This window comes from Rhinopithecus bieti, unplaced genomic scaffold, assembly GCF_001698545.2.
Source record: "Rhinopithecus bieti isolate Rb0 unplaced genomic scaffold, ASM169854v2 scaffold_6782, whole genome shotgun sequence".
In the NCBI taxonomy this organism is placed as follows: Eukaryota; Metazoa; Chordata; class Mammalia; order Primates; family Cercopithecidae; genus Rhinopithecus; species Rhinopithecus bieti.
Window position 1 is genome coordinate 5696367 of NW_016805866.1, and position 26319 is coordinate 5722685.

Sequence of the window (26319 nt, forward strand, 5' to 3'; positions counted from 1 at the left end):
TCCCTCCCTTCCTTCCTTCCTTCCTTCCTTCCTTCCTTCCTTCCTTCCTTCCTTCCTTCCTTCTTTCCTTCCTTCCTTTCTGAGTCTTGCTCTATCACCCAGGCTGGAGTGCTGTGGCACGATCTTGGCTCACTGCAACCTCAGCCTCCCAGCTTTAAGTGATTCTCCTGCCTCAGCCTCCCATGTAGCTGGTATTACAGACACATGTCACAATGCCCAGCTGATTTTTTCTATTTTTAGTAGAGACGAGGTTTCACCATGTTGGCCAGGCTGTTCTTGAACTCATGACCTTATGATCCACCCTCCTCAGACTCCCAAATTTCTGGGATTACAGGCATAGGTGGCTTTCTTTTTTTTTTTTAAGTTTATCATTAATAAGACTATTACAACTTTTCTGTTTTGCCATTTTCCTCTACCAGACTACTAAATGTTGCATGTGTACAACAGAATCCCGAGTGCTTTTTTCTCTGTTGATATTCTACTTCTAATTTTATGAATTTATGTACCTATCTATACAGATGGCATCAGATGGATTTCTCAATCCAAAACTTCTGTTTCGGTCTCTGGATACACACCTAACTTCATACCTATGTGTCTTTTGAAAACACTGTATGCATCTAGAATATAGTATGTCTAAAACTGAGCTTTGAGTTTCTTTTCCTCACTTCTCCCTTATCTCCAGTGTTCTTCCTATTCATAGAAGAAAATTCCATCTACCAAGGTGCTTGTGACAAAACTCTGGGAGTTGCCCCATGAATCTCACTCTCCTTAAGCTTCTATATTCAATTCACCAAATCTTATGGATTCCACTTCTAAGCAGCAAGCAACTTCATTCATTTTTTTAAACTTTTCTATCTCCAGGTTTCTCTCCCTGCCACAGTGTCTCTTCCAGGCAGTTTGTAACTGCCCAAGGTGTTACATCGCTTTCGCTCCCCCTGCCCTAGGCCAATTTCTACATGGCAGTCAGAGTGACCCTTTGTAAAATGCAAATGAGATGAAATCACTCCCTCCTGCTTAAAAAATGTTGAAATGGCTCTCCTGGTTAGGAACAAATTAAAGCCCTTCTAGGTTCTTCTGGTCTGATTCTGCCTACCTCTTCGTTGTTGACTTCCTCTATTTTCTCCCTTGGATCCAAACTTAACTCTATCAATATCACTCTCAAACCTTAGAATGCTGTATATTCTTTCCTTCTTCAAGACCTCCCTATTTGCCCTTTTTGCTTGGAATGTCCCTTCACAAACCTTCCCCTAGTGAATCTTTACTCATCTTCCAGGCTGTCCTTTATATCGCCCATTGTATCACCTTTGTGTCTATCTAGTGTTATCACAGCTCAGAATTACATTCTGCATTTATGGGATCACTGATGCCTCTCACCACCCACATTCCTCTTTTTGTGCTAACCCCCTTCTCTCACCAGCACAACACTGTCAATTCCATGAACAAAACTTAGACTGCCTCTTTTCCGTCCACCATGCTATGCCAGGTGTTCGGCATAATATCTAGCAGGTGATAAACATTCAATATGGTCTTTGAATAAGTGGTTAAAGACATCTGGGGAGGAAGAAATGTTTAGTGAAAAACTAGTAGAATCTATTTTATATTGAAAAATTTTGGAAAATATTACAATAAAAATGACTTCTCCCTGTAATGTATTTGTGTTCCATTTGTATGACGTCTTTCATCCTAACAGGTAAGAAATTGTGGTGTGGGAAGAGTCTTACTTGTCCGAGGTGGCAGAAAACTTTAAAACAGAGAACATCAACAAAATCACTACACGCAGTTGTACCATCAGTCACAAACAAAGCAGAAATCCACCTGAAAATGGTGAATATTTATTTCTAATGATAAAGCTCTAGTAAAGGTATGGTCAGGTATATTAGCAGAATATAACTGAATTCTGAGGCGAGATGGTTATGAATGGCGTATTTCCAAGTGCTCTGTGATTCAGGTAGTCTCAGGCTCACCAACATGTGGCCAAATATAAAGTCCTTTATTTTGCCGCAAAATGGTAAAGAAACATTTCTAAGTTCTGTTATTTTAATATAAACTTTAGCAACTTAAGTAAAACCTTAAATGCATCTCAATACATATTTTTTCCTGTTAATCTTAAAGTTATTATGTTAAGCAAAAATATTCTTTACATATATTTTCATATTTCTTGTTCATGTAAATCAGATAAGATAGAATTTGACTAACATCTACCTCAATGCCAAAAGAATGAATTCAAAATTTTGAATAAATGTTATCGAAATCAGATTCTATTCAGAGAGAGAAAAATAGGCTTTTTGGTTCAATTATAGAATAATCACTTGCTGACATTTAAGTCCATCTTTAACAATTTGGTTGAAAACACAGTTTTAAAACATATATATCACATTCTGACTACATCTTAAGATTGGAATGAGTAAAATACTACAGCAAATATACGTATTTCCAAACCAGGAGTTGTTTGCTCTTTGCTGTGTTTATAAATGCTTTGTTGGCAAATATTGAACCTATCATAAACATTTCTGAATAATGCAGTGTCAAGACTGTATTTGAGCTATTTATGGTAAAGTTTGCATTTTTTTCTCTGCATCTATTACAACCAGAAAGCCAACTTTTTAGTACTCCCTTGCCTCAGAATGTTCTGTAAAAAAAGCAGAAGAAACCAGGTATAGACAATTTTTTTCAACACACCCCTGTAAATACATAAACATGTTGAAGAGACTAAGCTGGTGTCTCAGAATGGGAGGTAATAGAAAAAAATGCTTTCAGAAATAATGAGAAAATTTTAAAGAGAGAAAGAGATTTCTTCCTGGTGTAAGCAGAGTATAAGATGACTGGTAGCTGGCAACTGGGAAGATACAGTTCAAAGATAGAAGATTTCTGGTCACAAGGAACTTTCCACAGTCTCAGTGAAGAATGAGGCTATAGAAGAATGTGCACTGCTAAGTGTTGGTAAGGAGGTTATCCCCAGAGCTGGAGCTTCCAACTTTATAAAAAATTTCCACAGTCTAAGAATGTCCCAAAGCTGCCAAACTGATGAACATGAGGAAAAATATGGAAGACTCCCAGGGAAGGCATTGCTTTAGATTATGAAATTGAAAGTAAAGATAAACAAAAAATGGTTATATTTAAATTAACATGTAATAGTTAACATTTCTAAGAAAACGTAATGCTACAGTTTATAGACTGAATATCTGTGTCCTCCCAAAATCCATATGCTGAAATCTACTCCCCAATGTGATGGTGTGTCAGGATGGGGTCTGTGGGAGATGAGTGTGTTCAGAGAATGGAGCTCATGTAAATAGAATTGGTGTCTTTATAAAAGAGTCCCTCCAAATCTCCTTTGTCCCCTCCACCATGTGAACACACAATGAGACCAGGACCCTCTATGTACCAAAAAGTTTAAGCCCTCACCAGACACTGAACATACCAACGCATTGATCTTGGACTTCTCAGCCTCCAGAGCTGTGAGACATAAACTGTTGTTCACAAGTCACCCAGTGTATGCTGTTTTGTTATAGGAGCCCAAATAAAGACACTACAGATATTGACTATCTAACCACAATGAAGTACGAGTTTGATATCATTTTGCACAAGTAATACTGTATTGGAATAGAGGATTCATGTAGATGTTTAATAAGAAAAGACATAAAAATGCTGATCAGAAGACAAGACTAGAATTATGCATCTGCAGGATAAGTAGCCTAGATAATTGATTTTTACTTACCTTATTAATAAAAGTAAATAAAGTCACCTGACCTTGAATCCATGTTGCCTGTAGATAGAGGACATTACAAAATGATTAGTGGAAATTAAAATTTAATTGGCAAATGTGACCCAAATATGATCTGGATCTCTATTTTCCCTATGTGTTGTATTTTTTTTTTTTTTAAAGAATTCTGGAAATGAATTGATTGATGTATCCCTTGAGTATTTCTGCACACTTTGAATTTTTAAAGATGTTTGTCCTACAGATCTTATTTGTGGACAAGAAACACAGGCACTTAATCAACATATATTGAAAGAATAAGTAAATTATGCTGGTAAATTATCATTGTAAAATATTCAAACACCTTCTAAATACTTAGGGGAAAATAGCAAAGCTTCCCTTCACTTCTCCTAGAGGAAAGCACAGCCAAATTGGTGTTCATCTTTCTAGTCCCATCCACGCTTTCACAGAAATATGTACACATTCGTGTGTAAATATTTTTATTTAAGTGAGTCATGCTATGTATTTATTTCTGTAATGCTGTTGTAGGATGAAATTCATCCCCAAAAGATACGTTGAAATCCTAACCTCCAGTACCTGTGAATGTTAGCTTATTTGGAAATAGAGTCTTTGCAGATGTAATCAAGTTAAGACGAGCACATTAGGGCGGGCCTTTCTCCAAAAAGACAGGTGAAGAGACTCAGGCACAGAAGTCCACAGGGGAATACCATGCGATGATGGAGGCAGAGACTGGAGTAGCACATCTCAAATCCAGGGATGCCGAGTATTGCTGGAACTACCAGAAGCTAAGAAGAGGCAAGGAGGATTCCCCTGTAGCGTCTTTGGAGGGAGCATGCCCTGCCCATCTGCTGATTTTGACTTCTGGCTTTCAGAACTGTGAGACAGTAAATATCTATTGCTGTAGGCCACTTAGTTGTGGTAATATGCTACTGCAGTGCTAGGAAACTAATATTCTTGATTTTTCACTAATAATACATTTTGAATATTGTTTCTAGTTTCCATGAGAATGTACACAGGTCTTATCTATTTTTTTACAATTACACTTCCAGCAACACATGTTTAACACTGTTTTTTGTTCAAAGCTAGTGAATGACAATGCACACTGGGGCCTGTTGGGGGGTTAGGGGTAAGGGGAGAGAACTTAGAGGACTAGTCAACAGGTGCAGCAAACCACCATGGCACATGTACACCTATGTAACAAACGTACACTTATGTAACAAACCTGCACGTTCTGCACATGTATCATTTTCTTTTTTTTTAGAAGTAATGAAGAAAAAAAAAAGCTAGTGAATGGAAAGCAGTTTTTAAGGGTTTTTTTGTGAGTATATGTCATGGTTTAAAGAAAGCATGCTTTGCCAGTGGGGAATGTACTTTAACATCAAACGTTGCAAGCATGCATCAAAATTCCTAAGTCCCAAAAATGCGAACACAGCCAAATATGTGCTCCCAGATATTAATTTCAATAATGTAAACTTACTATATCTGAAATTTGAAACATTGCTTTGGATCAGCCTATTGCCAGTAAATTATTTGTGGACAGTAATAATTCTCTTTCTCTTTTCTATTTCTTGTTATTTTAATTTTTTGTTGAAGTATAATACAAAGGTCATAAGGCTACCACTGAATGGATTTCCGTAAACTGAGCACAGCCACAGCCATGTAGAGAGAACACAGATCAAAAAGGGAGATGTTACAAGCCTTTATGGGGGGAAAATATTAGGGGAAGAACCGTTATTCTTTTCCTCCCTTCTAGTTATTTCCACCACCAGTCCAAGTTTTGTGCTTTTTCTGTTATAACCAAAAATTGTTCAGCAATTAAGTCTCATCTGAAGGTCAAGGTTTCTAAGTGTTCTAAATTCTAATCTATTGGCCCTCCGGGACTTGCTCAATTCTCCAGCTCATTCCCTGCCCTTGGCCTCCTGTGCTCTTGCCAAACCAAGGCCACTATAATCCCAGAATATTGCTTTGCTCCATTTTACCCTTAAATCATGGCACATGGCACATGACATTCTTTGTTTGTTTGTTTGTTTTTGAGATGGAGTCTTGCTCTGTTGCCCAGGCTGGAGTGCACTGGTGCAATCTCAGCTTACTGCAAGCTCTGCAGCCAGATTCGTGTGATTCTCCTGCTTCAGTCTCCCAAGTAGCTAGGATTAAAGGCGTGTGCCACCTCATCTGGCTAATTTTTATATTTTTAGTAGAGACGGGATTTTGCCATGTTGGCCAGGCTGTTCTCAAACCTCAGGCGATCCACCCGCCTCAGCCTCCCAAAGTGCTGGGATTACAAGCGTGAACCACCACGCCTCACTCACAAAGAAAGAGCTCATTCTTTCTTAAACGTATTTCCCCAACTTGGATTCACCTCATCCTATTCTCTTCTTATTGCCTCACTGGTTCCTATAGATATTTAAGAATGTTTCCTCTGGAAGGTTAGCTATGGTCTCTTTCTATTCTTTTCCTAGTGTTATGTCAGCAGGTGTACTTTCTATGTTCTTCCTGAGGACATTGTTCCTTACCAGTGTTGCAGCACTTGTGACGCTTTTGGGAAACTGCCTTGCTCCTTCTGTTGGATGCTAACTCTCCCCAAAGCCTACCAGAATAATTTGTTGACCAAGGAAAGCCAGGCTTTTTGACATTTGCAATAAAGGAGAGTTCCACCTTAAGAAGTCTACCTAGTGTCTCAGGAACTTAGTTATAGAGTTTTGGAATCTGGGCTCAAGTAGTTTTAGGTGGGTCTTCCAAAAGAGGGAACTGATTTGGATTAGACAAAATTTGTGATCTAATAGTTTAAAATTGATGAACACAGAGGTGTGAGGGTCTTGTCATTTGCCTTAATAAGTAAACAGGTGTTTGATAAGCGACCTTTTTGCCAAAGTGGAAACCCTATCATCCTGAAATGCTGGCTATGTGCACAGAAGTGTAATCTCTTGATCAAATAAATTGGATTTCAGAAATTTCTTGAAGCAAGCAGAAAAGTTATGTATTGCCTTGCAGTTAGTATTATATTTCTAGGAAACACATCTTCTGGAAAAATACTAGTCTTGTTGACATAAGTGCTAGTTTTCAGTGCCGACATTCCAGCTGTATAGAGGCAGATATCTCTGTTCTCACTTTGCCCCTTTCTAACCTCAGGGCCAGCTCCTTGAGGGCAGGCACTGTATGATGTTCACTGTGGTACATTTGTTTAAACTCTCTGTTCATGAGTAAATTGATAAATATTACAAACATTAACACTCTAAGGGGTAGGGTATGAAGTGAGCAGAGGCTCCTTTGAGGGACAAATTAACCTGGGAACATTTATTGAGAACCACTGTCAATATCTGATTCGTCCCTCACATGTGTTGAATTGGGAAAAAAATGGAGTTCATGTGATTATTCAAAAAGCCGAGGATAAGGCTGAGAATATGAGTCAATGCTTATAGAGAGGGTCGGCTGAAAGATAGTGCCTCAGACATCAGAGATCAAGAGTGACCATGACAAGCTGACAAAGCCAACCAAATCTAGGGAATGTGTAGCAGCTGAAGGTGATCACCTCTCAGCAGACATAGAAACCAGGCAACTATTAAAAAGTATGACAGCAGCCATCACACCATGCAGATGAGTGGACCTAGAAATCCAGGGCAAGTAGACTTTAATGAAAAGGGTCTTTCACTTTTTCTGCTCTAGGTATCGTTCATGTTCTAACAAAGCTATGACATATTCTTGGGACTTGGTCCTAGAAGGCCACGTGACTACAGCACCATATCTAACACTGGCTAAAGACTGTCGGGCTTCTTTGCAAGGAAAATTTCTCCAGTTTATTCTAAATCCTTCATGATTGAAACTTTTAACTCAGTTGGCTACGTTTCAGATGAGGAGGATTTTGAGACCCTAATAAAACCTGGGATGTGTAGGCTGCTGAGGTAATTTATAATTTTAGTTTTTGATTCACAGATAGGAGAAGAAAATGTTTCAAGAGCCAACATTTCACAAGGAGCTGTACATTTGGTAATGTAGTCATTTCCTACAACAAATATAAGCAACAAAATGTGAGCAGTGAGTGATACTTTAGAGTTGGACGTGTATGAAGAAGAACAGCATCTGCAGTTTTATTAAAAATGCATATTAAACTGGATTAATGTTACAATCCTCTTGTTTCAAAGAGTATATTGAATGCCAGCTGGGTTCAAAGAAAAAAAAATGTACCTTTCCTCTCCCTACTAAGTTCTAATGTTGCATGGTTCACCAGGTGCGTGAGGGACTTGATCTGTCCCTGGGGTATTGAGGACAGGCCACAAACAAAAGCTAGACTATCTGAACTGAGTTCCAGGTTGGCTCAAAATAAGCTCAACTCGCACTACAAACTGGAAGCAAATGTTTGTGAAGGTATGGTTGTGTGTGCTCACAGATATGTACCTTTCTCACCATCCAGTTGGTTATCACAGAAAATCACAGTAACAAATGCAGTGAAGCCACAGGGCCATATGGAAGTCAATTGAATTCATGCAGCAGGCAAGATGAAGTCAGATTGTCAGTGCAATTAGATAGTTGTGTCAGGTAAAGAGATTTGTTTAAGCTTTTAAGTCAATTACTTGAATGCGTAGAAATAATTCTATGCGGAATAGCCCAGCCAAAGTTAAGGCATTTTTATCTATTAATTTAAACTACAAGTTAAGACGTCTAAGTTTGACACTTAGATTCGGTATTTTGATTTGTATAGTGAGGCAGGAGCTTTGTTTCATTTCCATGATGTTAAATTTAACTTTATTGAAACTGAAGGGATTGACATTTTCTGATTCAAGTAAATAAATAACACTTATAAAACTAAGATTTTTAAGTTTAGAAAACTGTGAAACAATGTCACTTGAACTTCTGGAATAGCAGACTTGGCATTTTTCAATCCCTTATTTATGTAAAACATTTGTGAAACAGACCCAAACACATAAAGTATCAAGACAGTTAGTACAAATGGTTTAGGTGCTGTTTCCTCTGGATAGAATGATTAAAATTGCTTCTCAGACTTACAGAATTTCTCTGATTTCTCAATTTTGAATTTTTAGGAATCTAGTATTCTAATAATAAAAATGTTTCATCTATTATTAGATATTTCATCTGTATTAGAGGACACTCATTTTGTATTTTGTGAAATTTCTTTCATGTTAAGAATCCTCTGCAACTTCAGCTAAACAAAATAACCCTGTAGGGAGAAACACTTTTTTTCTTTAGCTTCTCAATTTTTTGGAGTATTTGGGAAGGTCATCAATACTTCCTAATTACATTGGTATCAAACTTTCTAGAACAACTGATATGTTTCAGGATATTTTTATCATTCTGATTCTTCTAGTATAAAGGATGTATTTTCTTATGTATTTTATCTCTTTCTCTCTCTCTCCTTTCTCTTCCTCTCACGCCCCCATCCACAATTAGACAACTTTGTAGTAGTAATAGGGAAGCTATGAAAAGACTTGGTACTGTTGAAACTCATCAGTTTTTGACTCAAACATAAATCTGACTCCAGACTCTCCCTAAAACGTAAATCTGACTCCAGACTCTCCCTAAAAGCAGAAGAAACCTTGGCCTAAACCAAATGTTCTCTTTTTTAAAATTAAAACCACAGTTCCTATCACTTGGAGGGACCATGATAGAAAGGAGAAAACTTCAGAAGTTCTTGTGAAATGACAGGTAGTAGATCATTAACTTTAAAAGTACCTAACTGAACCTCGAGATAGATTGCACTACATATGTTATCCTAGATAGCACACTTGCATTTTGTGACCTTTGATGGCAGCAATTAACATATATAGAATTTTTCAAAATGACTTGTGAACCTTCAGTTCCTGTTTAAACTTTTCAGAGACAGCCTGCTTTTAGCACAGGTGTCAGACTTCCGGCCCCTCACATGTTTTTCTTGGGTATTCCTCTTATGGTTAGTACTTGGGGAACCTAAGTGTTAGATGAATGATTGATGGCAATAAAGCATCTTGGGTATTACTACCCAAGGGGACATTTTTTTTCCCCTCAACATTTCGAATGCTTATTTACAACACTGTCATTAACTCACGATTTAAGTGAAATGCGGCACTCCAAAGAATGCCCCAGGGCAACCCACCTTTTATCTTTTTATTAGCATATGCCTTCGTTTCTTGTCTCCCAAGGTCTTCTGAAAGAGCTGAGTCATAATTTTACATACCACATTCCTCTTAATTAATAAGTTACCTGATTAGCACATTCCTTAAACTAAAGAGCTACGAACTACCTCTTAATCCAAGATGTAGACTTTCATAAAGTACAGGTTTTGTCATAAACAAAATACATAATTCACACCTACCCCCACCCCCACCACTTGGTGCTAACTCGGGAGCCAACTCTCCTCTAATGGAAATGTGAAATATTTTACAAATGACATTGCTTTGTCAGTCCCATTCTCATTTTTGCTATGCCACAAAAATCCTAATACATCAATCCTACTCCCTTCAGTTTGAAAAGGAAACATGCACTCCCAGCTAAGTGCAAAAGTTTCCGGGCCAATCTTTCAGTGCATTTTATTATGAGTGTGTATAAACCTCTATATTTGACTAAAATTAAAGTTGGGCACTCTGATATAAATTATTGCTGAACACAAGAAGGGTTCATAAGAGCTACAGAATATCATTAAATTATAGAAGTGACTTTATAAGAGAGATGATTCCTCTGCTTTAGATGCCTTATATACATCTATGTAAGCACAAATATGATTTTAACATTTATTTGAGGAAACATCTACTTTTCCCAGTTCTGATTTTTTTTTTTTTTAATTCCTGATAGGTTCATGTTTCTTTTTGTCTTTGTTCTGGCCTTTAACTCTCTGAAGTCATTATTCAAATGATACTTAATAGCCCCAATAAGAAAGCAACATCTTTCAGTAATGCACATGACTGCTTAATGATGCAAGATCATCTTAATTCCCTCTCCTTGTGTTTTATTTTCCTTCAGGGGGCAACAATTCTAAAAGCTTAACCCTGTCTCAGCTGGTGAAAGTTGAATTGCCCTGCTGAGTGCTGTGGCATTCTTTCTCTCTTCAGTTGGTCAAAGGAATGAAACTCCCATGCTCTTTTGAAAGTGAGCCATTTGAAGAGTGTTAGTGGTTTTTGTCCAAGATTTTGTTGCTTGGAGAATTGAGTTAAACACAAGGGGACAGATAGGCTGCTGTTTCCAAAACCTCCTAAAAGACGTAAAATCACACCAAATGATATGTCATTTTACAGATTTCTCTCTTTAACACCATTTTCCCAAAGGCGGACCTGCTAGTTAAATTAAGAAGAGGAAGTATGGCCAATCACTTTGAATATAAGAGGAAGAAACCCAGTGAGCACAAGAGTGCTGAATTCCAAGTTTATTGCCAAAGAATGAGTAATGGGCACACTGAAGGCTTGAGCAGCCCCTGAGTCACCTTTCTATGAACGTCCAATTGCTCTAGCTCCAAGTCTTGTGTGTTTTACTATCAGCTCTCCTCCTCCCCACCAGGATTTTGGCTTTGCAGTAATTCCCAAGTTCCCTAGTAATACTCTATTCAGTCATTGTAATCACTCCCCGGCTGCTGAAGCAGGAGTTGACATGACCACTGAGGCCAGACTGAAAACTCAATCCTGCTCCTTTCCCCTGGTAGGTTGAGTAGCTCCAAATGCCTGAAGCCCTCCCAGGAAACAGGGTAGATGAGAAAAAGTCACTATGCCTAAAGCTCCAGCCCTCTGTTTTTCATGGGTCTCTAACCAGGCTACAGACTCTCTCCCACACAGAGAGGATCCTTGTTGGTGACTTAACTCATTGTCTGTAGTGCAGGTGCTTGGACCTCTTGGGTGTATGCTGCTTTTGCCAGGCCAATCTGGACAAAAGGCAGCTTTTCCTACATGGTTGCCTTTTTCATCCCAAGTGTGAAACAGACTCAACCACTGAGACTAGGTTTAACTTTACACAAGCTATTATGGAAGTACTTTTGGATAGGATCTTTTCAGATCCCAAAGGCTTGGGGCATCCTCACGGGTTACTTTATAGCACCAAGTACAGACATCTATCTTCCCAACACTAGCCTTCATTGCCAACAGCCTAGAGCATGCTTATGTGAAAGAGTAATTATGGATATGTGCAGAGTGCAGTTTAAATGCCTCAGAGGAGGGAGAAGAGATATTTTTAAAACTTCCCCCACACTCTTCCTGCTCCTACTAAAAAGGAAACAAATGAAGTGCTAGAGCTCTGCCTCGGTCATACACAAGTTCTCATCACTATACAGCTCCTATTTTCTCAGTCAGAAATAACTGCTGCAGGTTAATTATGACTCATGAGCAGGAACACTTTTCTCCTCTGCCACTCTGATTGCCTGTGAAGGAATCTCTGTTTGAATAATAACCCAGGCCTCAATCTACTCCCTCAACACTCACTCAGTGACTGCACAAATTGGTGAGTTATGCAGACGGGAAGGGAGAAGGTGTGGCTCAGCTCATCAAGGATATTTCAGGTGTTGACCTGAAAATTTGCAGAGCCCAGGCCAAAAAGAAGAGCTAGAGCTCTTGTTTAAAGAAAAGAAAAACCATATGTGACAGTAAAGCTACAAAAGAAATATATATATATATACATATATATATGTATGTATTTTTTTATATATATACATATATATATATGTATGTATGTATTTTTTTTTTTCTGTTGTGGTATTTCTCCCAATCTATTATTGTGTCTTCTATGTGTCATTTAATAGCACATAATTAAGACCTTCAGATTATGAGGTACACTTGGGCCAGCACAGACCCTCAGCAGCTCCCAGTGGCCCAGTTCTACCTTGTGACTCCATGAGTCCACACAGCAGCACGTGGCTTGTGGGGTTTCCCTCGCTCCTGCTGCAGCAGTGATGCACTCTGCCCTGGAGGGAGGTAGAGAGAGCAGTCAGTCTCTCCATGATCTGCCACCTGCTATTTTAACTCATGTCAAAGGGTGACCAAGAAACATCTGCAAGCTCTGTTAAATTAAATAAGCAAGGGACCATTGCCCCGAGAATATTTATATACTTTGAGTTCCTATGTAACAAACTGTAACCTACCTCAGGAGGGTGTAGTGGACAGCCAACCTTCAGCAAATCAGAGGCAGATAACTGATCAGACTGCACCCAAATCCCCATGCCCAAATGAGGCTAACATCTAGTTGTAACCTTAGCTTTCTCCACCTTGCTTCCATCTCCAGTCGATAAAAGCTCATTGCTTTTATATGAGCTTTGAATATAAGAGGAAGAAACTCAGAGAGCACAAGAGTGCTGAATTCCAAGTTTATTGCCAAAGAATGAGTAATGGCCACACAGCAGGCTTGAGCAGCCCCTGAGTCTACTGGACTGAGCTCTGTGAGTCTCTTCTGGTTCTGAGTGCTGCCTAATTCACAAATTGTTCGTTGCTTAAATAAACTCTGTCAAATTTACTTTGTCTAGTTTTTCTTTTAACAAATCCAACCTCCATGTGTAGTATCTCTTTTTTTTTTTTTTTTTTTTTTTGAGGCAGAGTTTCACTCTTGTTGCCCAGGCTGGACTGCAATGGCGTGATCTCGGCTCACAGCAACCTCCGCCTCCCAGGTTCAAGCAATTCTCCTGCCTCAGTCTCCCTAGTAGCTAGGATTATAGGCATGTGCCACCAGGCCCAGCTAATTTTGTATTTTAGTAGAGACGGGGTTTCTCCATGTTAGTCAGGCTGGTCTCGAACTCCCGACCTCAGGTGATCCACCCGTCTCGGCCTCCCAAAGTGCTGGGATTACAGGCATGAGCCACTGCACCCGGCCTAATATTTATTTCATCTCCTAGCACATTTACCAAATAACTAACCCCTATAAGTTGCATATTCAGTATTGTTGGTGTGTTTTTGTTTTCAGTATGTCCTTTTCTTTCTATTCTTTTTATATCATCTTCTTTATATAAATGTATACTATCCAATTCCTTGTGATTAAGAGGTTGAGTAGAGAAGGCCATCGAGAGATATAAATTCATCAATCACTTACAAAAATGACTTATTCTCAGTGTTGCTATCTGCTTAAAACTAATACCTTGGTTGAGTGTGGTGACTCATGCCTGTAATCCCAGCACTTTAGGAGGCCAAGGCAGGTGGGTCTCCTGAGGTCAGGTGTTCGAGCCCAGCCTGGCCAACATGGTAAAACCCCATCTCTACTAAAAATACAAAAATTAGCTGGGTGTGGTGGTGCACGCCTGTAATCCCAGCTACTCGGGAGGCCGAGGCAAGAGAATCTCTTGAACCAGAAAGGCAGAGATTGCAGTGAGCCAAGATCAATCATGCCATGGCACTCAACAAGAGCAAAACTCCCTCTCAAAAAAACAAACAAATAAAAAAACTAGTGTGTTACAATATACTTTACATTGTCTCATTTGAGTAATTAGTTTTTCCATATTTACAATAGTTGCAAATATCTGGAGATACTATTCAAATGCCATGCAAATTGATTCCAAAATGATGTTGCTTAAGTTCCAAAAGAAAAAGATTTCCATAAAGGAGATGAAAGTATTCTTAAAGAATGTTTCTAATATTCTGAAACTCACAAGAATTGGGCAGGTCATACGTTGCATAATTGTAGGAGTGATATTCTCTGTGATTATCATAGTCATGCATTTATTATGAAAGTTCTCTCTTCAGAAAGGGGTGCTTTCCTTTTTTCTAATTCAATATGAAGTCTCATGTGAAAAAGAGGTGAGACCACAAATCACACACAAAGTCATTTCAGAGGAGAATTGGTCAGGCCTAAGTCATTTTGCAATTTTAGAAGATAAAATTAATGAGGATTATAAAAATCATGTGAAAATAATCATTGGAAATAGATGAAAAAAAGAATAAAACCTTAAGGTATACTTGCAAATTTGAGCTTCCTAAAGTTAGCAATAGTACAGTCAAATGTAAATTTCAGGGCTTGAAATATGTGATCACATAATAATATATATTTTTATAGGAAAAATATATACCACAAGTATTAAGGTTTACAGTTTTGTTAACTATAAGAATTACTACATAGATAAAAAAAGAATGTGATTTAATATATAATAAAATTAACTTATTTTATATATTACTTTTATTTTTTAAGATAGCCACTATAAAATTGTTCCATTAAATATGCACTTAATTAACAATTTAAGTGGATTAACTTGAATTAGCCATTTGTTTGAACTAGTTGTCATCAGCTGAGGAGGATTTACCCACTTAATGAGCTCCCTACAGTGATTTATTTTTAAAAAACTGATACATCACTCCATCGCTTAAGTTCCTTCACTTGCTCATAGATGACTTGTGGGTAAATATCTAAGTCCCTTGGTCTAATAGATGACAAAGTTCTCATGACCTAATTTTATTCACTTTCCCTGGCCCACTTTATGCACCACTATACCTGCAATGAGCTGAATGTTTGTGTCCCTGTAAAATTCATATGTTGAAACCCTAATTCCAATGTGATAGTATTTGAAGGTTGGGGGTTTATTAAGTCACGAGGATGGAGACTTCACGAATAGGATTAGTGCTCTTATAAAAACAGGCCAGAGAGTTGGCTAGCTGTGTTTCTGTCATGTGCGGGCAGTGCAAGAAGGTGGCCATATCTAAGCCAGGAAGAGGATCATTACCAAAATCTTACTCTACTGGTACCCTGTTTTTCAGACTCATAACCTGCAAAACTTTGAGAAATGAGTTATCTTTTAAGCTACTCTATAATACCTTGTTATAGCAGCCCAAACTGACAAAGACAAAGCATCATCTTTTACTCCTTAGCAACAGCCACCTATTTATGATTTCTTGAACAAACCATACTGAATCAGGAGTTAGCATTTGCCTATGCAATTTATTTTACTCAGAATATTTTCTCTTACGCAAAGTCTACATTCATCATCCTTCAGAATCATGTTAGGTTTTACTAGCTCTGAGAATACTTCTTTGATATGCTGAAGCCACAAGTCATTCCCTGCAAGCATCCAACAGGAAGCTGTTCATTCACTCTTCAGAAAAATATCTACACTCAGCACCTGTTCTTTTTGCTGCATTTTCCACCTTGTAAGCCAAATATCTGTTTAGATATTGTTTTCCCTACAAATCTATGAACACTTTTAGTAAAATGATTGTATGTTTACACACTTGAATGTCTACAGTTATTTTAATGGACCCACACAAAAATGGTAATTTGTAGTGAAAAGTTTAATGTTTCCTCTAAGTGTGTCAGAGCTGACACAGATCAGAGGAAATGCCCCACTGTGTACATCTACTGTTATTTCTCTGGGAAACCAGCAGATCCTAGATGTAAGACTCTGTAAAGAGAGGACTGAGGGATTCTGGGGAAATCAGGATCCCTGTAAACATGGAGCTAGAGAAGCACCGTGCTTGAGTTAGGATGAAAGCTTTATTTCAGACTACCCACAAGCCACATCCTTAACAGACCACAAAACAAGACTATTATTTTTTTATTCTTGCTCTCAAAATAATTGTTAACATATTTCCAAGTCCAACTTTGTATTGTCCAAACAGGATAATATGTTATAAGTTTGATATTTGCAACAATGGGTTAAAAGAACATCACAATATAAGTTATTTGTATTTTTAGCATCTTTACAGAAAAGTTTATGAAGGTATATTTTTGCTTTTAGTTGAATGTAAAGACAGCTAACTTTTGCCTATTTTAGCCATCTGAGAAAATGTGTCTCCTCTCTTTTATAACTTCAACAAAGACACATCTGATAATTTTAAAATGTATAGCCAATTATTCTCAAAAGTAAGAGGGGTAAAACTAATGCATAAATTTGATCATGCCCATCAGCTTGGGGTAGGTTCCTGGGAGATAACTAATCTCTCTGGCCTGAAGGCAAAGGAAAAGTCTCAGGAAAAGATTAGGGTCAATATTAAACCTGAGTCCAATAAAACTTTTGGCAACATAAAAGAAGAGGAGAGAATTCCATAATATAATCACAGATGCTGGCTGAGCGTTCTAAAAATGGAATTGGGAGTCCAAGATCCATGATTTCAGCAGGTCAAGGAGGCAGACAGTCAGCTAGATTGTCAGTTGGAATGTGGGAGGCCACAACATCAACAATACCTTAGTAGAAATTTCTCAGTCCCTATGGAGGGGTAATGCCAGGAAAACGATCAGCCATTGCTAGTGATGAATATGAGTATGAAGCAATTAAATACAATGACTAAGAAGTCAAAGCAGAATCCCAGTTACCTGAATTGTTGTGTTAATAAATACGGGGTAATTTTGTAGAACAAAATGAGTTAGGGTTAGCAAAATTGCAAGAGTGGTTTGCTTACATTCATAGGGTAATGTGGGAAATGACAGAAGCTAGTTAAATATCTTCCACCAAAAGTCGGAATTTGCTCTAGAGCTTGAAGTACAGGTTGAAACTTTCCAGTACAGAAGATTTGAACTGTGTGAAAGAAGTAGAAAATAAATAAGAGAGAGAAGTCACAGTTTAGAATTTGGTTAATGTCCTCTGACATTTTCTTCAGTGTCAGAGTCAAGGATATTTTATCACAATGATACTGAAATATTGAAAGATATTTGAATCACCAGTATGCAAACAGCTACAATTGAACTAAAAATAGTTTTTGCAGATTCAAATCAATTAGCTCAATATATTCAGACAAAGGATGAACCAGAAAACTACAGAAGATAATGTATCTAGTTGGTAATCTAGAATAAGGATAATCAGTAACATTGTCACTTTCATGAATCTGTTCCTCCAAGCATCTTTCTCTATGTTCTCCTCTTGCTCTCAGCTTACGTCTATCTCAACATAAAGCTTCCACTTCACAGGGGAGAAACAGAGCCACAACACCTGCTGATCTTTATATCCTAATCCAGCTGCTGTTATCAGCGGAGAACATACTTTGTCATGTCCTGGTTTGAAATGTTCTGGGGGGGAAAAAAAAACCTTAAATTGGCAAAATTCAAGTCAATTGATGATCCTTGGAATAATCTAGAGAGGCAGGGATACCTTAGGCTAATTGATTCTACAATTGGCTTATCTGTAGCTAAAGAGTTGAAGTCAAACAATAAATCAGCTCCTATTGCAGCAATAAGATTGTGTTAGTGCAATCGTTGAAAAAAAAAAGGTGTTGCTGTTCTAAGAATAAAAGGTTGGTTGAGGGTGGTAAGTATAGAATAGAGGCTGTGCTGGGCAAGTAAAAAATATATGTGTGTGTGTGTGTGTGTGTGTGTGTGTATATATGTATATATCCACTATAGGAGTTTAGCCAAAATTCTAAGACCTATCACTGGAGCCCTGGTTGTTTACATGAATGCATCTGTATGGTTAAAAGTTTTACAAGTGATTCTTACCATAAACTAGATTAGGAATTGATGGTTTACAGTTCACACAGAGGTTATTCTCTATGATCTACTGACTGACAGAAATGTCTTTATCATTGCTTTCCTTCCATTGGTGTGGACAGCCAAGAATGTACTAATTTTAGGTTAACAATGATAAGTTATTTTTCCAATTAGGTTAATTCCAAATTTAACTACATAAAAATGATTACACTTCAGAATGAAATGTGTAGGATACCTCTGTGGTGTTTCATGAGCTTGGCATTGACAGTGGCAGATATACCTTGATGTTTCCTTCACATTTGGCTCTCCCTAACTTCCATCTTGTCAACAATTTAAGTTGAATAGACATTCAACAAAATATCCTGAAGAATAGAAAATAACCAAAGGCAATAAGGAAACAAGTCTCTTTATTTAGTAGCATAGTAAACAAAATACAGCCATAGATGCCGATAAGGCACCAACTAATAATTAAAATCCTAAAATTACTACTCATGCTTAAGTCAAAATTGCTAACATAAATGTCTTACTGATTTTATCGCTTAATAATAAAGAAATTGAATTTCTAGATAGCCTAGTGAAGAGAAACATGATAATTTTATTTTAGCGAAAAAAATCAGAATTTTATTAAATTCTTTTACATATTTTGTCAGGGATACTTTTCTCTTCCTTTCAGGCAGATTTTAATCATTCCTTATATTCCCACCTTTTCACTCATGAATATTTTATGTTTATAATGGGAAAACATTAGGGAGTAAAACATTGAGAGCAAAGTAAATGAAAAGAGCTTCTTGTTCATCAGCATTAAAATGTAAAATAAGTTAAATCAATAGTTCTGCAAAATGTTAAATGGTGCATAATTTCTGCATCTGGGCAGTAAACATGAAAGCAGAGTTAGAAATTCAAGTTACCTGAGTCACAGTTTAGTGGAATGGCAGGTGTTTGTGGCCCCATTTTAATGCATGTGGCAGACCAAAGGAAGCAGATTTTGTGCTACAGAGCACTGTGTTCAGGTGCACTTACCCTGGAATTGCTGGTATAGACAAACTGGGTAGGGAAAGTGGCTGGAGCATCTAGACTCCATTGAAGCTGCAGAATAGGTATGAAGTAACATCCATTGAAAACAGGCAGCTGAGGGCAACATTAATTAGAACCTTACAGATGAGAATAGGGAGGGAAATTATACGACGAAGAAATGCAGAAATTCTGCATTAGTGGAGCGGGCCCTGCTGCAAATTAGGTATGAAAAATTTTCTATTATTAGTGAGTTGTTTGTCATGGAGAATTCTCACTAATAATAGAAAATTACATACTCCAACAATAGGAAGAAAGTTGCTACTAACCATAGAAAATAAAAACGAATCCAAAGTAAGTTACATTATGTTGAGAGTTTAAAGATACGTTCATGTATCTCTTAACTTACTGCCTTAGTCCATTGTCGCATGGCTTCAAAGAAATAACCTTGGTAATTTACAAATAAAGAGGTTTAATTAGCTCATGTTTCTGCAGGCTGTAGGGGAAGCACACTGGCTTCTGCTTCTGGGCAGGCCTCAGGAAGCTTCTGACCATGGTGGAAAGCAAAAGAAGCGCAGGCAAGTCACAAAGTGGAAAGCAGGAGCAAGACAGAGAGGGAGCGGGGAGGTTCTACACATTCCTGAACAACCAGATCTCATGAGAACTCACTCACTGTCATGAGAATAGTACCAAGGGATGGTGCTAAATCACTCATGAGAAACTACTCCCGCTGATTCAATTACCTCCCACCCGGCCCTACCTCCAACATTGAGGATCAATTACCTCCCACTAGGCCATACCTCCAACATTGAGGATTAGCATTCTACGTGAAACTTGGGTGGGGACACAGATATAAACCACATTACCTACCATGGTAAAATCAGTTACGCATTGATTCTAGGTAGGCATAACCTTTGGGACATGGAAAGTTTAGCAAAATTGCTATCTGCAATAGACACTCACAAGCTTAGATGGGAAGGGATAACCCTACCTGAAGCAAACTTCCCTGTTAGGGCCTTCACCAATCTTACTTGGTTCTTGGTAGCATGCCAGTATATCTTAGGGGATCAATAAGTAATACTTAAGTGAATCAATGAAAGACAAATGAGTGAATATCTAGAAAAATCAGGAAGTATCACAGGGGATTATGAAGCCTTAGGCAGCAAACTTGAAATCATAAGGGCAAGGTGATATTTTAGCTTTGCTTTGGACTTGTATTGACTATAAGAATAGTGAACAGCTGGCTGAACAGATGTTTTTGAAGAATCAAATTTAGATTTCTAGCCCAACCATAAACTGGGGATTCGAATGATGGGCTCTTGGCAAGGCATGAAGTAAACCTCAAGAGAATGTGGTTGAGCATATTTGTCCATAAACAAACTGCCGTGCTCACCAGGCTTTGTACTGGGTATAGATGGGAGGATTCTTCTGGTAGATGAGTAAAAACAGTCATCATAAATCATTGGCATTCTCAGATATCATATCTGTGGTTCAACTATAATAAAGTAATGCAAAAGTCTACAATTTATAGAGATTTTACATATTTGAGGTACAAATATGAAGTAATAGCCTTTTGAATTGCTGAGTGGCTGAGTCACTTACCTTATGAATGAGGCGAGCTCCCTTGAGAGCCAACATCTCAGGACTTCATTTTCCTACTTCCATGAGGCAGAAAATAGCATTCTCTTCAATTGTAGGTCATGGAGCCACAGCCTATGAAATAAGAGCAAAAACAGCAGAAATATCCCTTCATATCCTTAAACCTGAAAGAAAATTTTCGTTATTTTTCTTTAAATAATTATTCAATGTATAATACGTAGTCATCATTATTATAAGAATTAAGAATGACACAACATAACAAGACATGATCTCTTATTGCATGGAAATTAGGTTTTAGTGATGTGGTATTAAACTAGAAAATATGTGTAATATACATTTAAAGATAAAATACTGTTAAAGACAGATAATGTATTATAGTCCTGGGTGGGAATATTATTTTTTCTAGATAGCAACAAGGAAGGCTGGATAATGAAAGTCGTATTTAGTGAACCTAAAAAAATGGGTAAAGTTTGATTTTGCAGAAATTACAATGGAAGCAATTATTTATTGTGCTCTTACTGCATGGTAATCACTGTTCTTCTAAACTGTGAGGTAGACACTTGTATTAGTTAAGTTAGGCTAAGTTGTTGTAAGATAGAGATTGAAAATATTTAGTTTTTTAAAGACCAGGAAATTTCTCCTGGATGACTTTCCACATCACATTAGTTATTGCATTTCAAACAGAAGCTGAAATCTGCTTTTCTCTGTATAGGGCTCAGAGTTCCTCTGTCTTGGAAAACTTATCATCTCTGTGCCTCAGTTTTTCATCAATAAAATTGAAGTAATAATGTACAAAAAGATGAGATGATTTCTTTGACTAGGGTGGCATTGCTGAAATGGAGAGAAGAAATACACACACACACCTATATAAAATTTTATTTGGCAGATATTATACATATATTATATATAAATATTAAATATATATGTATTGTAGCTGTCAAATACAATGATTCAAGGAATACAATGTATATATACGTGTACATTTTAAATCCATACTCAAGGCTAATACAATGTAGGGTATACAGAAAATAAAGAAGAAAATATGACCATAGTTTTTGAGAAATGTAGAGGTATACTGGTAAAACTGCCAAAATGAGTAGGTAGCAAATAACTTTATAGTAAATGTTACTAATTTAGTAAGTGAAAAAAGATTGTAAATGAATGAACAAATATAAATGGATATTGGGAGAGTTATTATGCATAATATGAATAATAATTCTTATTCAAATATGAATGGATGAGTGATAAAGGTCAAACAATTTTATGAGGATAAAAATGCTGAGGGTAAGATTCTCATGAATGTTCATGGGCAGTATTCTCCTCTTAAGAAAATATTTTAAGTAAAAAAATCTACATAAAATTTCCAAAAGATTAAAATTTCCATTTACTATTTGCTATTTTAGAATTTATTTTCCTAAAACTAGACACCACACTCTAAATAATCCGGTTTTATTTTACAAATTTGAAAGAGTTCATTTAGAGTAAAACCTATTTTGTCAAATAGCCAAAAACTTTTCCCCTTATTAATTGCTTGAAGTAAAAACTTCAGAAGTCTACATTTCATAGCCTTTTAATGGCTACATAGTACTCCAAAATAAAACATAACTAAATCAACAGGTTGCAAAATTAGAACCCATTTGAGCCATTTTTAAACTACAAAATATTTCAAGAAAGAATACAAGTAATAAAATTTTCACATGCCTCTCATTCTATAGGTTTAATGTCAAAAGTTATTTTATACTTTGTGTTACTGCCTTTTCAAGAAGCAGTCAAAAAAATGACATCAAGCTTTGGGCACCTTTGGGGTATCTGAAGTGTCTCTTAACTCTACAATCTACAGTTTTGATTGCTTTAACACTGTCTTTTTTAGAGCTATTACAGCACTGGTGGGTGAGTTACAAAGGCTCATGACATAAGAATAGCTCTTCTGGCAATTTCAGAAAGCTCGAGGCAGTCACTCTTAGCAGCTTCTAAACAGACACTAAAAATCAGCAACATATTTCAGTACTGAATTTAGGATTCTGAGTCACTAAATTTAGGTAAAGCTCTTGTCCCTTAAGTTCAAGAGGCAACTGATTAGGAATGAAAACAGAGAAAAGAAATTTAAAATCCAAAGAAAAAAATGAATTATGTGAAACAGTCAGGGGTTGGAAATCACGTGTTATTTTCTTGACCCCATCCCCAAGGGAAAAACAAATGTGCTTCCATCGTTTCCAGACAACTGGTTGAAAAATGAATAATTTATTTTCTGAGATATGCAGGTAAAATATTTTAAATGAAGTTTCACTCCCTAATTCATTGGGCCTTATGTAATACAGGCAAATGCCATACAAAACTACGGAGGGAGAAATTAAACTGATGATAAGGGCTTATAAAACAAAGTGATGAATTGATGAAATTGAGAACTAAAATAAGCAAAGAGAAGGGGTGTCTTGGAAAGGAAGAGACAGTCAAGAAATAAGCAAAACTACGGTTTCTAGTAATGAGTTAAGAGGGACTGATTTCTTAGTACATTTATAGGGTAATAAAAAGTCACACATTCAGTCAGCTAAAATATTAACTGCTATTGACAACTTTGAATCATTGCATGGTAAGATACTGTATCTATCAAATAAAATTATGCAAGGAAGGACCAAAGTTGAGCATGGACAGGACAAGGAAAGAAGAAAAAAGTTAGAAAGAAGATCCCTAAATAAATGCAGAAAGTGGCATATATACTGCCTGCAAAATGAGGATGGATGAAGATTAATGGTCTGCAGATATTCTGCCAGTGCTTTTCAGGAGACGGTTTTGCTTTATTTATCTTGGCTGCCACAAAGAAGTAAGACTCAGGCACATACAGACGTGTTCCACGTGGCAGGAGGAAGCATCTGCTTTCAGAAAAAACAAACAAACAAACTCCATATTGACATTAAAGAAGCATATTATCTACATACATATTGCAATTACAAGGTTATTATGTTTTTTGATGCTAATTTGTACCTTTTATATGACATTGATTGTGGTTTTGTGCTTTCCGTGATTCCTTTGGACAAACCTCTTCTCACAATTAAAAACAATCTCAGATATTTATACATTGCGGATACATAATATGCAGTGCTGCGTCTATAAAAGCTATCAAGGGGATCATTAACAGATTCTAAAATGATTACTCTGCTGAAGTGAGCAATCAGTTAAAAATGAATAATATGAAACTGTTATCCTAAATCTATAAAATGATTATCACCCAGAGCTTGCAGAATACAGATGATGACAAAAGCCGACAAGGCCCAACACTGTGTTATAAGAATCACGACTTTCAAAGAAGCTGATTCCAGGATTGTTTTAGTCTAAACACTATATACTAAGAATAAACAGAATGGATTTGAAGGTATCCATAAGACAGACGTATCAGTCACCAAGTATTAATCTGTGTATTAATCATTTTAAGCTTCATTTTATAGACAATTTTGAGAGTAAGAATTCAATTATAAAATAAATCACTTACATATTGCCTTATCGATTATAAAGCATTGAAATTAATGTATCTCATTTAATCCTTAAAAATCACATCTGTCACATGGAAATTATTATCTATCATATCTTTGGGGTAAGAAACTAAAACTAGAATTGACCAAAAGACTTACCTAAGATGTTTCAGGTAAGAATTGAAAGAATTAGAATACAACCCAAGTTTATCTAAGCACCTTCGTGAGTTAAGTTGAGCAAATATGAACTCCTACTATAGGCAAGGTATAATACTATGCCCAGGTAATAGCATCACTACAAAAGTGATAACGCCTATTGCCTAGTAGGAACTATATCTCAGCAAGCAATTAAGCATTTATTTAAATATAATATTGATAAAGATCACAAAAGACAATAAGCCAGTTTTATAGGAAAGGAACCATCTTAATTTGTAATTTTTTATGACAAATTGTTTAGCAGAAAGATGGGTACCTGCTGGGGCAAAGAAGACAGGCTATAAGAAGACCCTGAAGCTGTCATAAACGTACAAATGTATAATGTAAGACAGGCCATGTCAAAGGGACAAAGAGAAGCAGCATGTGGTTGGTGCCAGCTGAGTCAGGTGATATGAGCACAGCCAGATAGTGTTGGTCTCTCTTCCTAAGAGCAGTGGAGAGCCGCTGAAAGGCTTTACTCATGGAGGCGACACAGCAATAAGGTCAGATTTCAATGCAAAGCAGAAAATGCACTGGAGCAGAATAAAAATGCGGAGAGGCCCAATTTAAAAATGAGCAAAGTATGTAAACAGGCACCAAAGATGATATACAGATGGCAAATGAGCATATGAAAAGGTTGGACATTATACATCACTACAAAATTGAAAATTAAAGTAACAATGAGATGTACCTAAACAGTCTGTTAGAATGGACAAGATCCAAAAACACCGACACCACCAAATGCTGGTGAGGATGTAGGGCAACAGGAACTGTCATTCATTGCTGGTGGGAATGCAAAAGGGAAATGGTGCAACCAATTTGGAAGACAGCTGGACAATTTTTTGCTTTTTTTGTTTGTTTGTTTAAGGCAAGATCTCACTCTTTTGCCCAGGCTGGAGTGCAGTGGTGCAATCATGGCTTACTGCAGCCTTGACCTCTCGGGCTCAAGTGATCCTCTCACCTCAGCTTCCCACGTAGGTGGAAGCACAGGTGCGCTCCACCACAGTGGCTAATTTTTTTTTTTTTTTTTTTTTAATGGGATCTCCTGCTATTGCCCAGGCTCGTCTCAAACTCCTGGTCTCAAGCAATCCTCTGATCTCAGCCTCCCAGTGTGCTTGGGTTATAAGTATGAGCCACTGGACCTGGCCTGGCAGTTTAGCTTATAAAACTAAACATACTCTTGCCGTGCCACCTAGCAATAATGCTCCTAGATGTTTACCCAAATGAATTGAAAACGCATGTCACACAAACACTGGCACATGAATGTTTTAGTATTTTATTATAATTGCAAAAAAGGGAAGCATCCAAAATATCCTTCAATAAATGAATGGATATATCAACTGTGGTACATCAGACCATGGAACATTATTAAACATTAATAAGAAACTAGTTATCAAACCATGAAAACACATGGAAGACCCTTAAACGTGTATTACTATGTGAAAGAAGCCGTTCTAAAAATACTACATACTGACATTCCAACTAAATGACATTCTGGAAAAGGTAAACCATGGAGACAGTAAAAGTTGAGAGAGCAGGAACATTTAGGAGGCTGGGATGGCAGCATGGTAAGAAATGGTTGTGACCTGAACTAATTTGCCCCTCTAGGGGAGTAAATTATCTAAACATACTCCTCAAAACCTCACCACAAAGCATTTGCAAAACTAACTCCTTAATTTGAAAAACAATTGTGATTAAGTCACTGCCTGCTTTATCAACTTAACTGCTTTCTGTTTTTTAAAAAAAAATCCCTGAATTTTTAAGATGCATACTTTCAGCAACCTATCTCTGGCCATTTCTCCACCTTACCTCCTCCATCTCTGCCCAGAGATATTCCCATTCAGCTGCATTTCTCACTGTTCCCCAAGCATCCCCACACAATGATGGTCCAGTACATTTTCATACACCATAGCTTCTGGCAAGAATGCCTCCCCTATCTGGAGACCTCCTCCAAGATGAATCAGTTCAAATACCACCTTTGCCTAAAAAACTCAAAGGCTTCTTCCATATAACATTTTTTTTATTTTCTTAGAA